This window comes from Narcine bancroftii, chromosome 13 (genome assembly GCF_036971445.1).
Source record: "Narcine bancroftii isolate sNarBan1 chromosome 13, sNarBan1.hap1, whole genome shotgun sequence".
Classification (NCBI taxonomy): domain Eukaryota; kingdom Metazoa; phylum Chordata; class Chondrichthyes; order Torpediniformes; family Narcinidae; genus Narcine; species Narcine bancroftii.
The window spans coordinates 85592557-85605990 of record NC_091481.1 but is presented as its reverse complement, the minus strand read 5'-3'; positions in this window follow the sequence as shown (position 1 = coordinate 85605990).

Below are 13434 nucleotides of genomic sequence, written 5' to 3'. Positions count from 1 at the left end.
GTGGGTGTGAATGAGTGAGAGTGGAGTGTGTGGGTGAGTGTGTGTGTGTGGGTGTGAATGAGTGAGAGTGGAGTGTGAGTGTGTGTGGGTGTGAATGAGTGAGAGTGGAGTGTGAGTGTGTGTGGGTGGGTGGGTGTGAATGAGTGAGAGTGGAGTATGAGTGTGTGTGGGTGGGTGTGTGTGTGAGGGTGTGTGTGTGAGAGAGAGAGAAACCTCACAAAGGACAAAATAACTATGCCACTGAAGAGGTTTCAGAACATTTCTGTCCACATGGGATGAGTTCAGGAAGAAGGGCCGATTTCTGTCCTGGGAAACACCCTCCATGACAACAGCAAAGCAGAGTGACAGGCGGCCTCTGACCACAGGTCCATCAAGGCAAGGGGGCCAAGTGAACTCTCCACAGGGAGAGGGTCCTTGGCAGATTTCACCCATTCCTCTCCCACCCACCCCCATCTGAGAGCAGTTGTTACCCCTTTCTCCACTGTTTAGAGCAAAACATTGTGTCTATATTGAAAGGGTTTTCAACCCTTTCCCCCTCACAAACCACTTGAAGTAAGTCGTTACTGACCACAGAGCACCTCTGGGGTCTTTTATCATGGGTGAATGCGGGATTACTTCAGGTACAGACCCACCTACACACCCACCTCTACACACACACACCTACACACACACACAGATATACACCCACCTACACACACTCACCTACACACACACACCCACTTACACACCCACCTACACACACACAGATACACACCCACCTACACACACACCTACACACAGTTACACACCCACCTACACACACAGACACACACACACCTACACACCCACCTACACACACACAGATACACACACACCTACACACAGATCTTTGGCTTGGCTTCGCGGACGAAGATTTATGGAGGGGGTAAAAAGTCCACGTCAGCTGCAGGCTCGTTTGTGGCTGACAAGTCCGATGCGGGACAGGCAGACACGATTGCAGCGGTTGCAAGGGAAAATTGGTTGGTTGGGGTTGGGTGTTGGGTTTTTCCTCCTTTGCCTTTTGTCAGTGAGGTGGGCTCTGCGGTCTTCTTCAAAGGAGGTTGCTGCCCGCCAAACTGTGAGGCGCCAAGATGCACGGTTTGAGGCGTTATCAGCCCACTGGCGGTGGTCAATGTGGCAGGCACCAAGAGATTTCTTTAGGCAGTCCTTGTACCTTTTCTTTGGTGCACCTCTGTCACGGTGGCCAGTGGAGAGCTCGCCATATAACACGATCTTGGGAAGGCGATGGTCCTCCATTCTGGAGACGTGACCCATCCAGCGCAGCTGGATCTTCAGCAGCGTGGACTCGATGCTGTCGACCTCTGCCATCTCGAGTACTTCGACGTTAGGGATGTAAGCGCTCCAATGGATGTTGAGGATGGAGCGGAGACAACGCTGGTGGAAGCGTTCTAGGAGCCATAGGTGGTGCCGGTAGAGGACCCATGATTCGGAGCCGAACAGGAGTGTGGGTATGACAACGGCTCTGTATACGCTTACACACAGATACACACCCACCTACACACACACACACACACACACACACACACACACACACACACCTGAACCACTGATTCAAGGCAAGAATCTGGCAGAAATAAATTTCTCAACTTGGCCACGTTCAGAGAACTAAGATCAGATTCATCTTGCCTGGAGCTACACAGAATCGAGGTCACAGTTCTCTCCCCATCACCACCCGCCCACACTCCCAAGACACAGCAGAATCCCCCAGTTGCCCCCTGAACTGCCCCCTGCAGCCTCGGACACCTGGCACTGGGGAGAACCCAGTGACAGTAATTTGGCCCCGGACGCGCCAACCCCCCTGGGGAACAGCTTCGGAAGAGAAATTGGCACCGACACCTCAGCCCTTTCACTATCTCCCTGTGAAGTGAAGGTGCGATCGGAGCTCCTCGTCGGTACCATTCCCTTGCCTTAAATTAAAGTTACCGTGATGAAGGGCTCAAGCCCGAAACGTGGGTTCTGTACCTTCCTCTCACTGTCTGACCTGCTGAGCGTCTCCAGTGTAGTGTTTTCAGATTTCTGATTTATTGCCAGATACAGACCTGTCATCACATACAACCCTGAGATCCTGTTTCCTGTGGACCAGGCAGAATCACCACTAACTGGTCATGCAAAAAAAAAAAACCCTGTACTTAACAGTAAACCAATAAAGAAATATAAACAATCTGACTGTGCAATACAGAGCGAAAAAAATCAATATCATGCAAAAAGTCCTTAAAGAAATCTCTGATTGAGTTTGTCATTGAGGAGTCTGATGGAGGAGGGGGAGCAGCTGTTCCTGAACCTGGTGGTGCGAGTCTTGTGACATCGAGACCCCTTTCTTGATGGCAGCAACGAGAACAGAGCGTGTGCTGGGGTGTGTGGATCCTTGATGATCGCTGCTGCTCTCCGACGGCAGCATTCCCTGTAGGTGTTCTCGATGGTGGGGAGGGTTTTATCTGTGACGTCCTGGGCTGTGCTCATTTCCATCCAGGGCTTTCAGCTCAAGGGGTATTGGTGTCCCCGTACCGGACCATGATGCAGCCAGTCAGTGCACTTTCTGCCACACCTCTGTAGAAATTTGGAGGATTGTGTGCAGTTTTGGTCACCTATTTACAGCTAGAATTATAGAAAGAGCACAGAGAAGATTGACTAGGATGTTGCCTGGACTTCAGGAACTGAGTTACAGGGAAAGGTTCAACAGGTTAGGACTTTATTCCCTGGAGCAGAGAAGAATGAGGGGAGATTTGATGGAGGTTTTGGATACAGGTGTTTGGCACCGAGGTCTGGAGAGCGCTGTTCTGTCAGGTTGCACTTGTGCAATCAGATGCCAATTATCTTGACTTGAGGTATTAAAATTTTTGAGGGCTATAGATTGAGTAAATGCAGGGCGGCTTTTTCCATTGAGGGTGGGTGAGATACCAACCAGGAGACATGGGTTAAGGATGAAAGGGGAAAAGTTTAGGGGGAACTTCACACAGAGAGTGGTGAATGTGGGCTCAATTTTAACATTGAAGAAGAACTTGGGCAGGTACATGGATGGGAGAGATGTGGCCCGGGTGCAGGACAGATGGGTAGGGACAAGATGGGACGAATGGCCTGTTTCCGTGCTGGGCTGCGTGACCCTGTTGAGCCCAGGTGACGCGGCGGGACCCTGCGTTGGCCGCTGTCTCGCAATGAACCGGAGCGGGGCGAACCTCAGTCGTGGGACGGGGCAGCTCAGCGTGGTTTTCCGCTGTGTCTGAGGGCACCACGTCGGGCAGGAGCCCACGGCCACAGGGCGGATTCGTCTCCAGTGGGACGCTCGCCGCCCTGAAAGGGGCTCCTTCTCTCCTCGTCCCACCAGACACCAAACACTGAAGCCTCTCTTCATCGGGATCCCAGCCGCAGAAATGTGGCTTTCTCCAGCAGTGTCTAGCGCTGGGACCGCGCCGATTCAAAGCCTCCTGTGAATGAGCCCAGGGAGCCAGGTGGGCTGGTAGGGAGCCGACTGGACGACTCTTTGGGTGGGAAGTTCATTGCCTCGTCGTCCCAAAGAAGGGAAGTCTGCGGAATTTCACTTAAGCATCTCGTGGACCGGTTGCTTTAAGTAAAAACACGATATTGGAGAAACTCAGCAGGTCAAACAGGGTAACTTTATGTCCCAGAGATAGAGATCCAGCGTTTTGGGCTGGAGCCCTTCTTCAAAGTTCCCTCTCTCTCTCTCCTTCAATCTCTCTCCCTCCCTTTCCATCTCTCCAATCTCTTTTTCTCTCTCTTCTCTCCAATCTTTCTCTCTCTCCTTTCCCTTTCTCCCTCTCTCCAATCTCTCTCTCTTCCCCTTTACCCCCCCCCTATCTCCCTTCCCCTCCCCTCTCTGTGTTTTTACTTCAACCATGGTGTCTGCAGACTTTCATGTCCTCAAGGATTCTTCCCCACCACCACCACCCAGGCCAGGCCCTCTTCACTCTGCTACCATCAGGATGGAGGTCCAGGATCCTGAAGTTGAGTTCCCAGTGGTACAAGGACAGTTTCTTCCCCTCGGCCAGCAGATTTCGGGAACCACAGACACGTCCTCACTTTCTCGTCTTTTGCACTAATTTATTTATCTTTTAAATGTAATTTCTCACATTTTTTCCACCTGTGATGCTGCCCCAAAACAACGAATTTTGAGACGTGTTCATGCCAATAAATTCTGTTCTTAGAGACTTCACAGACGTGGATGATGTGACTTCCATCTTGGGAGTCTCTGAAGGTGTTCTGGGTCATATCTTCTTCATCCAGCTTCGCTCTCAGTTCTGGAGTCTGTTCAAACTCACCACCTCCCTCCCCAATCGCCAAGTCATCTTGTGTTGAATTAACCTTTCTGAGGCCCTCATCAAGTCCTGGGAGAGAACTCAATGCTCACAATCCCATTTTTCTCTATTGCAGACTGCCTGATTGTCTCAGAATATGTACTTTTCCAGTCACAATATGTACTCAAGAAAAGAAACTCAGACAACAAAAGAAAGAAATGTAAACAAACTGACTGTGCAATACAGAAAATAAATATTCAATAATCAATAAAGTGTACAAGTCAGAATCCTTAAATGAGTCCCTGACTGAGTTTGTGGTTGAGGAGTCTGATGATGGAAGGGGAGCAGGTGCCCCTGAACCTGGTGGTGTGAGTCCTGTGGCCCCAAGACCCCTCTCCTGAATATGTTGGAGCGCAGAAGGACGTGGGAATGCAAAAGGCCAGTTTGCAGGCACAGCAGGCTATCAAGAAGGCAAATGGTATGTTGGCCTTCATTAAAGGGATGGGGCTGAATGTAGTCAGGTGGGACTAGTGCAGGTGGGGAATTTAGGCCAGTATGGGCAAGTTTGGCCAAAGGGTCTGCTCCCATCCTATCTTGTTGCAGCTGTCTGCGCTGGGACAGTGGAGCTCACTCCTGTACAATGCTGCCATCGAGTGGCAGAGGTTGAATTTCTCTTCCAAGTCCTCCCCACTAACATTTGCAGCAGGTATGGCATCCTTAAACTGAAGAAAGCACACGATGGTGGGGAAACTCAGCAGGTCAAACCCTGACCTTTATATAGCAAAGGTAAAGATACAGAATCAACGTTTTGGGCTTGAACCCTTCATCAAGGTACGAGCAGAACGTAGGCAGGCACCCGAACAAAAAGGTAAGGGTGGGAGGGGCAGAGGAGGAGCTCGGTCTCACAGGCGGGACGTAATAAGGGAGGGAGGGGACACCAGGAAACAGGGGGAAGGGGGCACGGCTCTTTGAATGGAGAGGGTGGAGAGCTGGAGGAGAGGAGACAGAGGGATGGGGAAGAGTGGGCTGGCAGAAACAAGTCGATGTTAACTCCCCCTGGCTAGAGAGGGCCCAGGCGGAGAATTGGGCACCATTTCTCCAGTTCGCAGGTGGCCTTTGAGCATACCGTCTGTATCGCACTTTCAGGAACAGGGAAAGGACAGATGGAACCAGATCGGGGGTGAGGTTACCCCCCCCTCCCATATATATAGGCCAGCATTCACGCAGCGGGTTCTAGATTAGAAGTGTCTTGTGATCCTGTGATTTGCAGTCAGGGTCTTGATCACCCTCCCAGTATCGAAAGTGAACTCTCTTGTGACAAAATATTTTGTTTGGCACTTTCCTGTCAGCTACACTGGTTCCTCTGTGATTCCAGATAATCTGTCAAGGTTACTCCGTGGTTCTTGAGAACCCTCAGGCTCGATATCTATGTCAAACGCTCTTTTAAGATACTGAAAGATAAACATTAAATTAAACTAACAAGTAAAGTATTTTATTGTTGCAGGAACTGAAAGATTTCATCCGTATACTCATAAACCATGACAGGTAGGCTTTGATGTGTCTGATTAAGTAGACACACCTCTCTCATTATGACATGATGTAAAACAATACTTTCTTTTATTCCATACCCAAAATAACGGCGTGTTCAGAAGTGCACACGGATTGTAAAGAGGAAATAAACACTGTATTTTTGAAAAAGAAACACTACACATCTCTGTCCTCTGGGTCTAGTTTCACCTCCAACTGTGCGGCTCGGTACGGAAATAACATCACAAATTTGATAACAATACGATAAGTGGGTTGTATAAAGGAAAGGGATGAATCAGCGTACAGGAGGGAGATTGAAGACTTGACTGAATGGTGCACCAACAACAACCAAAACCAAGGAGCTGATTGTTGACGTCAGGAGGGGAAAGCCAGAGGTGAACGATCCAGAGATCATTGGGGGATCGGAGGTGGAGAGGGGGAGCAAATTTAAGTTCTTGGGAGTTACTATCTCGGAGGATCTTTCCTGGACCCCACACACTAAAGGCCTCGTGAAGAAAGCTCGTCAGCGCCTCTACTTCCTCAGGAGTTTGCGGAGGTTTGGTACCACACCGGAAACCCTGGCAAATTTCTACAGAGGTGTGGTGGGAAGTGACCGGCTGTGTCACGGTCTGGTACGGGGACAGCAATACCCCTGAGCTTAAAGCCCTGCAAAAGGTCGTGGACACAGCCCAGGACATCACAGGCAAAACCCTCCCCACCGCCGAGAACCCTGCCGGCAGAGAGCAGCCACGGATCCTCGCCAGACTCTGTTCTCGCTGCCGCCATCAGGAAAAAGGTGTAGGGGCCCCAAGACTCGCACCGTCAGGTTCAGGAACGGCTGCTCCCCCTCCACCATCAGACTCCTCAAACGACAAACTCAATCAGGGATTTATTGAGAGTGGGGAGGGGAGGTGTGGTTGCAAAGGCAGGAAGCCTCAGGGGGAAAAGCCAACCTACATTTACACTGTCTGTCCCTCAATTTTAAACACCTCGGTCAAATCTCCCCTCATTCTTCTCCGCTCCAGGGAATAAAGTCCTAACCTGTTTAACCTTTCCCTGTAACTCAGTTCCACTACAATAAAATACATATTTATTTTGATTATTTACACGTTCATTATGTATTGTGTGTCTCCATGTGCACCATGGTCTGGGGTGTTAGGGCAGCCAGGGGATAATGAACATGAACTATGGCCGCAAGGGGGCGGTGCATCCTGCGTAATTACGTCATATCAGGAAGTCTGAACCCGGAAATAGAGAGGCAGGAGACGAGGCTGTGGACTCAAGCTGGTGGGGACTCCCTGAGCGAATGGAGGGGCGGTCAGGATGAGGGGTCTCTGCGGGTCGGTGAGCCCTTGGCGAGGGGGAATCGCCCTTCACGTTTCTAACCAATTTTTATTTTATTTACTCTGTGGTTTAGCCTTAAAGCGTTGAAGTTGTGGTCAGGATTCCTCTTGGCGAGTGTGTTGACAATGTCAGCTGGATGTGGGAGCCTTGCTGCGTTGCTACAGCAGGTAAACAATCCGCCCCCAGTTTGTTTCCACGCTTGACCCTCCACCTAATGAAGCAGAAGAAGCTCCTCTCATTAACCCAGTTACAGTCTCAGTCTAGAGACTCAAGGGTCTGCTGCAATATGGGTTTAATACTAGAGCAGTGGTTCTCCACCTTTTTATTCCACTCACCCCATCACACCACCTGTGCCATAGGTGCTCTGTGGTTAGTAAAGGATTACTGTTTAATTTTGTGTAATAGTCGACCCCTCCCCCTTTTTGGCCCAAACATTGGGTGTTTTTGTTTGACCCGTGCAAAAGTTGACCTCCCCCCCCCCCACCCCATTTTTGGCCAGACCATCGCCCAACGCTGGCCCATCCAAACTGCCAACCACAGGCCCGCCTGCCCATCTGATCTCCTGACATCCCGAACGCAGACCCCGCCTGATGTTGGCCATCCCAGCTCTCGGCGCCTTGAATGAAGTCGATACTTACGAGGTGGAAAGTGGGATCCGTGTAAAAGTTGACCCCCACCCCCCTTTTTTTTTGGACTGAAAAGTGGTCCAAAAATTCGATGATTACGTGGTACTTAAGATGGACAAGAAGGTTGAGAACCATTGTGGAGAAATACAGCGCTTTAACAACATCTGTGGGAGAATTGTCAGTGGGAACTCAACATCAAATGATTTTCACCATTATTTTTCTCCTACAGATGCTGCTCGACCTGCTGACTTTGCCCGCCAGATAGTCTGGGTTTTTTTTGCTGACAGTAGGATTACCTGCTTGTTTTTATTTACAGCAAAGTGGAATCTAAACCCAATTCCACCCAACAGCACATTACAGCACAGAAATAGACCCTTCAGCTCTTCTAGTCTGTGTCAAATTATTTTTCGGCCTAGTCCCACTGACCTGCACCCAGTCCGTAGCCCTCCGTACCCCTCCCATCCATGTACCTGTCCAAATTGTATGTTTTGAAAGGTGGGAGGGTTGTAAAGAGAGCTTTTGGCATATTGGTCTTCATTAATCAAAGTATTGCGCATAGAACATAGAACACTACAGCACAGAACAGGTTCTTTGGCCTGCAATGTGGTGCCAACCTACGTATACCTAAAAAAAAAGGTTCTGAACCTTCCCTACTTTTATTTTCCTTTTATCTATGTGCCTGTCTAAGTCTCTTAAATGCCACCAATGTTCCAGCCTCCACCATCCCTGGCAAGGCATCTGGGTCTTTGCTTCTCCCACCCTGGGGAAAAGGAGCTGGCTGCCCAGATGATCTCTGCCTCAGAATCTTGTTGACTGTTGTAAGAGTGGGGATGTTATGGTTAAATTGTATAACTATGGTTGGCGGGGGGGGGGCTCTCTTTTGCTTCCCTTTCTCTGAGTGTAAGAGGTGCTTCATGCAATTTCCACTGATGGCGAATCTGTCCGCCTTACAGCAGGCAAAAGGCAATTTCATGTCATATGACACTAATTTATTGCATGACAATAAATGGAATCTTGACAATGATGAGGCCAAATTTGGAGTATTGTGTACAGGAAAGGTATCAGAAAGAGTGCAGAGAAGGTTTACTAGGATGTCACCTGAACTTCAGGAACTGAATTACAGGGAAAGGTTAAACAGGTTAGGATTTTATTCCCTGGAGCATTGAAAAATATGGGAGATTTGATCGAGGTATTTAAAATTATGAGGGGGACAGACAGAGTAAATGTAGATTGGCTTTTTCCACTGAGGGTGGGTGAGATACAAACCAGAGGACACAGGTTAAGAGTAAAAGGGGAAAAGTTTAGGGGGAACATGAAGGGGAACTTCTTCGCACAGAGAAGTGGTGGGAGTGTGGAACAAGCTGCCAGATGAAGTGGTGAATGTGAGCTTAATTTTAACATTTAAGAAGAATTTGGACAAGGACATGGATGGGAGAAGTATGGAGGGCGTTGGACTGGGTGCAGGTCAGTGGGACTAGGACGAAAATAATTTGGCACAGACTAGAAGGGTCGTGCTGTAGTGTTCTTTGGTTCTAAACTCACTGGGGAGAATGTACAAACTCCTCACAGACAGTGCGGGATTCAAACGTTGGTGCTGTAATAGTAATCATCCACCTCTCCTGCACCTCCCCTCTCGTCGGCTTGCCGCTTGCTGTTGAAGCGAAGTGGACCTACCTTTGCCCTCTGTTGCAGGTGGCCCTGTGGAATTGGCTGAACTCTGATGAGGAGACAAGCAAACAGCTGCTGAAGGCAGTGACAGGAGCAAGGATTGCTCACTCGTTTTTACAGTACCTGACGGGACAAGACAAAATTGACTTGTACAAGGTATCAAAGAAGCCAACCTCTGATATGTTTCCAGATGTTATGGGAGGCTATTCGGCCCACTAGGTTTGTGCTGACCAACAGGGCAGCATCTACGCAGGTTTCCTCTGTAACTACGCGGATTCCACTCACTTTCGTGCTTGGGGAAATTCTCTGTGGCCGGTTAACCCACTGACCTTTTTTGGATGGTCACTCTTGAGACCCCCTTCTTTGCCCGGTGATGGGAGGACTGTAGACTGTGTCCTTCCCCACAGCCCCCTCTCGTTGGCTGCACCAAGCCTCAGGTCATCCCTCAGCACGTACTCCTGCAGCCTGGAATGTGCCAGTCGGCAGCATTCCCTCACTGACATCTCTGTGTGCTGAAAGACCAACAGGGTTCGGGCCGACCAAGCGTCTTTCACTGAGTTGAGGGTCTTCCAGCAGCTCCGTATGTGTCCCCGGGAACAGAGAGTCCTCTGTCACGCTGCTGGGGATGATCCATGACCAGGACCCTTGCATCTTCTCCACACACTCTTAACGAATCTGCATTCAGCAAAGAAGTGGGTGACTGACTCCACTCCACTGCAGTCATCTCGGGATCATGCATGGAGGGTGATGTTCCGTTTGTACAGGAAGGATCTGACAGGGTGGGCTCCTCTCTCTGCCAGCCAGGTCAGGTCCTGGTGCTTGTTTGAGCCCTGGCAATGGGATATTCCGCAAGATGGCCAGGACAATCTGCTCAGGGAACCATCCCCCAGTTTCTATGGGACGCTCTGTGCTAACCCCTGCCTGTGGGCCCTGTGATCGAAGGTGTTGGTCTGGAAATACTTTTCCATGACGGGACATTGCCTGGCAATGGGGCCAGGCCCATCCTTTGCAACACCTGGGACAGGAGGACAAAGGCTTTTCAACCCCTTCGTCTGGGTCCAGGGTGATGCTCCGTTCTTCAGCCAACGCACCGTAAGGAATAGAGGATGTGGACACTTTAGTTTCCCCAGTTCTCCTTCATTACACTCAAGCTTGGCAGGAGGTCCATCCAAACCCTCCCTCCAAGGGATCCAGGAACTCCCCAAACATACAATCACATCGGTTTGTATACCCCGCCACAATCTGACATGAGCAATCCATAGTCAAGTTTATTGTCATCTGATTGCACTATTACAACCCGGCAAAACAGCGTCCTCTGGTCCTCGGTGCAAAACACTCAGACACACAACCAGACATAGCACATGTACAGAAAAACAATTTAAAAAAAAAAGTCTCCCATCTGCAGTTAAAAACATGACGCTGGAGAAACTCAGCAGGTCAAACAGTGTCCCTTACACAGCAAAGATAAAGAAAAGTAATCAACAATTTAAGTTCATGATCCCCCCCCTCCCCTTTAAATGTGCTGAGGCCCACGTTGAAAATGGCTGTTCTAGATCATGGGTGTTGGGGGACACGTTATCCTTCCAGAGCTGGTTGGCAGCAAGACAACAGTTTGTTAAACTCTCTGATGCATTCCCAGGGCACGTCTGTTCCCGGTGACGTTCCCTAGTTTCTGTTGACTATTTTAATAAAACACAGGGAAGTTTGAAGCCTGCCAACTTGTTGTCGATGCACACACTGATATGTTGAAATAGTTTTATTAAAGTGTCAATTCTACCGTGAGGTCATAACATCCTTTCCACATTGTTCTGAGCAAGATTAAATCTCTGGAAATTATTCCTTTGCAGTATTGAAATTTTAAATTTTTTTTAGATTTAGACATACAGCACGGTAACAGGTCCTTTCGGCCCCACGAGCCCGTGCAGCCTAATTGACCTACAACCCTCGATACGTCTTTTTTCTTTGGAAGGGTGGGAGAAAACCGGAGCCCCCATGGAAAACCCAAGCAGACGTGGAGAGAACTCCTGACAGACAGTGAGGGACTCTAACCCTGGTCCCGATCACTGGTGCTGGAAAGGCGTTGTGCTAACTGTGGACCCCTTCGTTAACCCTGCCGATTTTAATGTCATCATCTTGTGATATTGAAATTTAAAAAAACTTGCTGCCCTGTACTTAAGTGAGATCCATTGACCCAAAACTTGGGTTGGGAACTGAAGCCTTCCTGCATCTTCATTGATCTGATGAAGTCGGTGTGTACAATGGCAAAACATTTCACCAGGTTGAAGTCAAGCCTGAAGTGATTGATCATTATCACCTACAAACCTGTCCAGCCTGGCAGACCAGGAACTGGGGCCACTCAATCCTCCAGAAATGTGTAAATAAAACTTATTCTAGTCAAAAAAAAGTTGGTTTTGGAAGCCATTCACAAACAGACGTGCTGGAGAAACTCAGCAGCTTCTATCAGAAGTAAAGGGTGGCCAGCGTTTCGGACCTGAGCCACAAAAGCAGGAAGGCGTCTGAATCAAAGGAAGGAGACCAGGCCTGTGGGCAAAAGGTGGACATGGGTGTGCAGGCAGAAGGAAAGAAAGCTGAGGTGATGGGGAGGGGGTGGCGTTCTGAATGTGGAGCTGGAGAGAGGGGGGAATGGGGAGAGAGGAGAGACTTGGCGGAGGGTGTTATCGGAGAAGTTGATGTTAATGCATCCAGTTGGAGAGGGCCCGGTCGGAATATTAGGTATTGTGAGTGGGCTTGGTTTGGCAGTGCGTGAGACCTTGGACAGACATGTTGGTGTGGGAATTGAAATAGGTGGCCACTGGGAGGTCCCCGTTATTTCAGCGGAAGGCGCCCAGCAACGCAATCTCCCAGCCTGCATCCGGTCTCCCCCAGACGTAGAGGAGTCTGCCCCCTGTGGGGAATAACCGTGTTCCCTTCCTCTCCACAGAGGCAATGTATCCTGGCCATCGCGGAGTTTGTGAAGAGGAATCCCCGCGCATCGCAGTCGGAACTGAACAAAGAGCTGAAGAAACAGGTGCTGCTGTTTGCGGTGAAGCTCCAGGCCTTGCAGTGACTCCTGTGAAACACGAGGCCCCGGGATGATTGAAGACCCTTGGCCCATCGCATCCATTCCACCGACCCTCGGCTCACTTTGACCCTTCCCACTGAACCATGGGATTGTGATTTAGCTTGACCAGCGCCCCCACAACTAATTCTGATTATTAAACTCTCTGACGCATTCCAACTACACATCCGTTCCCTAGTTTCTGTTAACCTTTTGAATAAAACCCATGGAAGTTTGAAGCTTGCCAACTTAGTGCCCTTGTTGGTAGTGCCCAGATACAAAGGATAATGATGGTTCCTTTCAGTCAGTCTGTGGGGTTTCATATGAGGATACCCCAATCCTCAGAAGGTTTTTAGGCGAGTAGGGGGTTGCCCAGGTTCAGACCCACCCTCTCGACATTCCCTCCCAGATCCAGTGGTCTGCTGAGGTCCAAGACGGGGGGGGGGGGGGGGGTGGAGTTGCAGTGAATGGCCAGACAAAGCTTCAATGCAAGGGATGCCCTTTCCGCACTTCACGGCACGAGTTCGCTAGATGGCCGCTGACCCTACGAGAGGGTTCAGGTCTTGCTTTGCATCCTGTAGCGTGTCCAGCCACCTTCCGTACCAGGCAAAGCCTGGTGGGGGAGCCCGTTTAGCCACCGACCATGCGACAGGTAGAACTGGGTTACATGGATGAGTGACCTGACCACTATTTCTCTGCAGTCTTGGATATGCTATCATCTTGTGATATTAAACTTAACCCTGTGAGAATTTAAATGAGATCCCTTGACCCAAAACTTGTGTTGGGGCCTGATGCCTTCCTGTATCTTCGTTGTGTAAAATAAAAATTCAGCAGGTTAAACAGGGTCCTTAATAGATATTTAAATTTAGACATTCCAGTCCACAAGTCTGTGCCGCCCAATTGCACCCAAATTAACCTACAT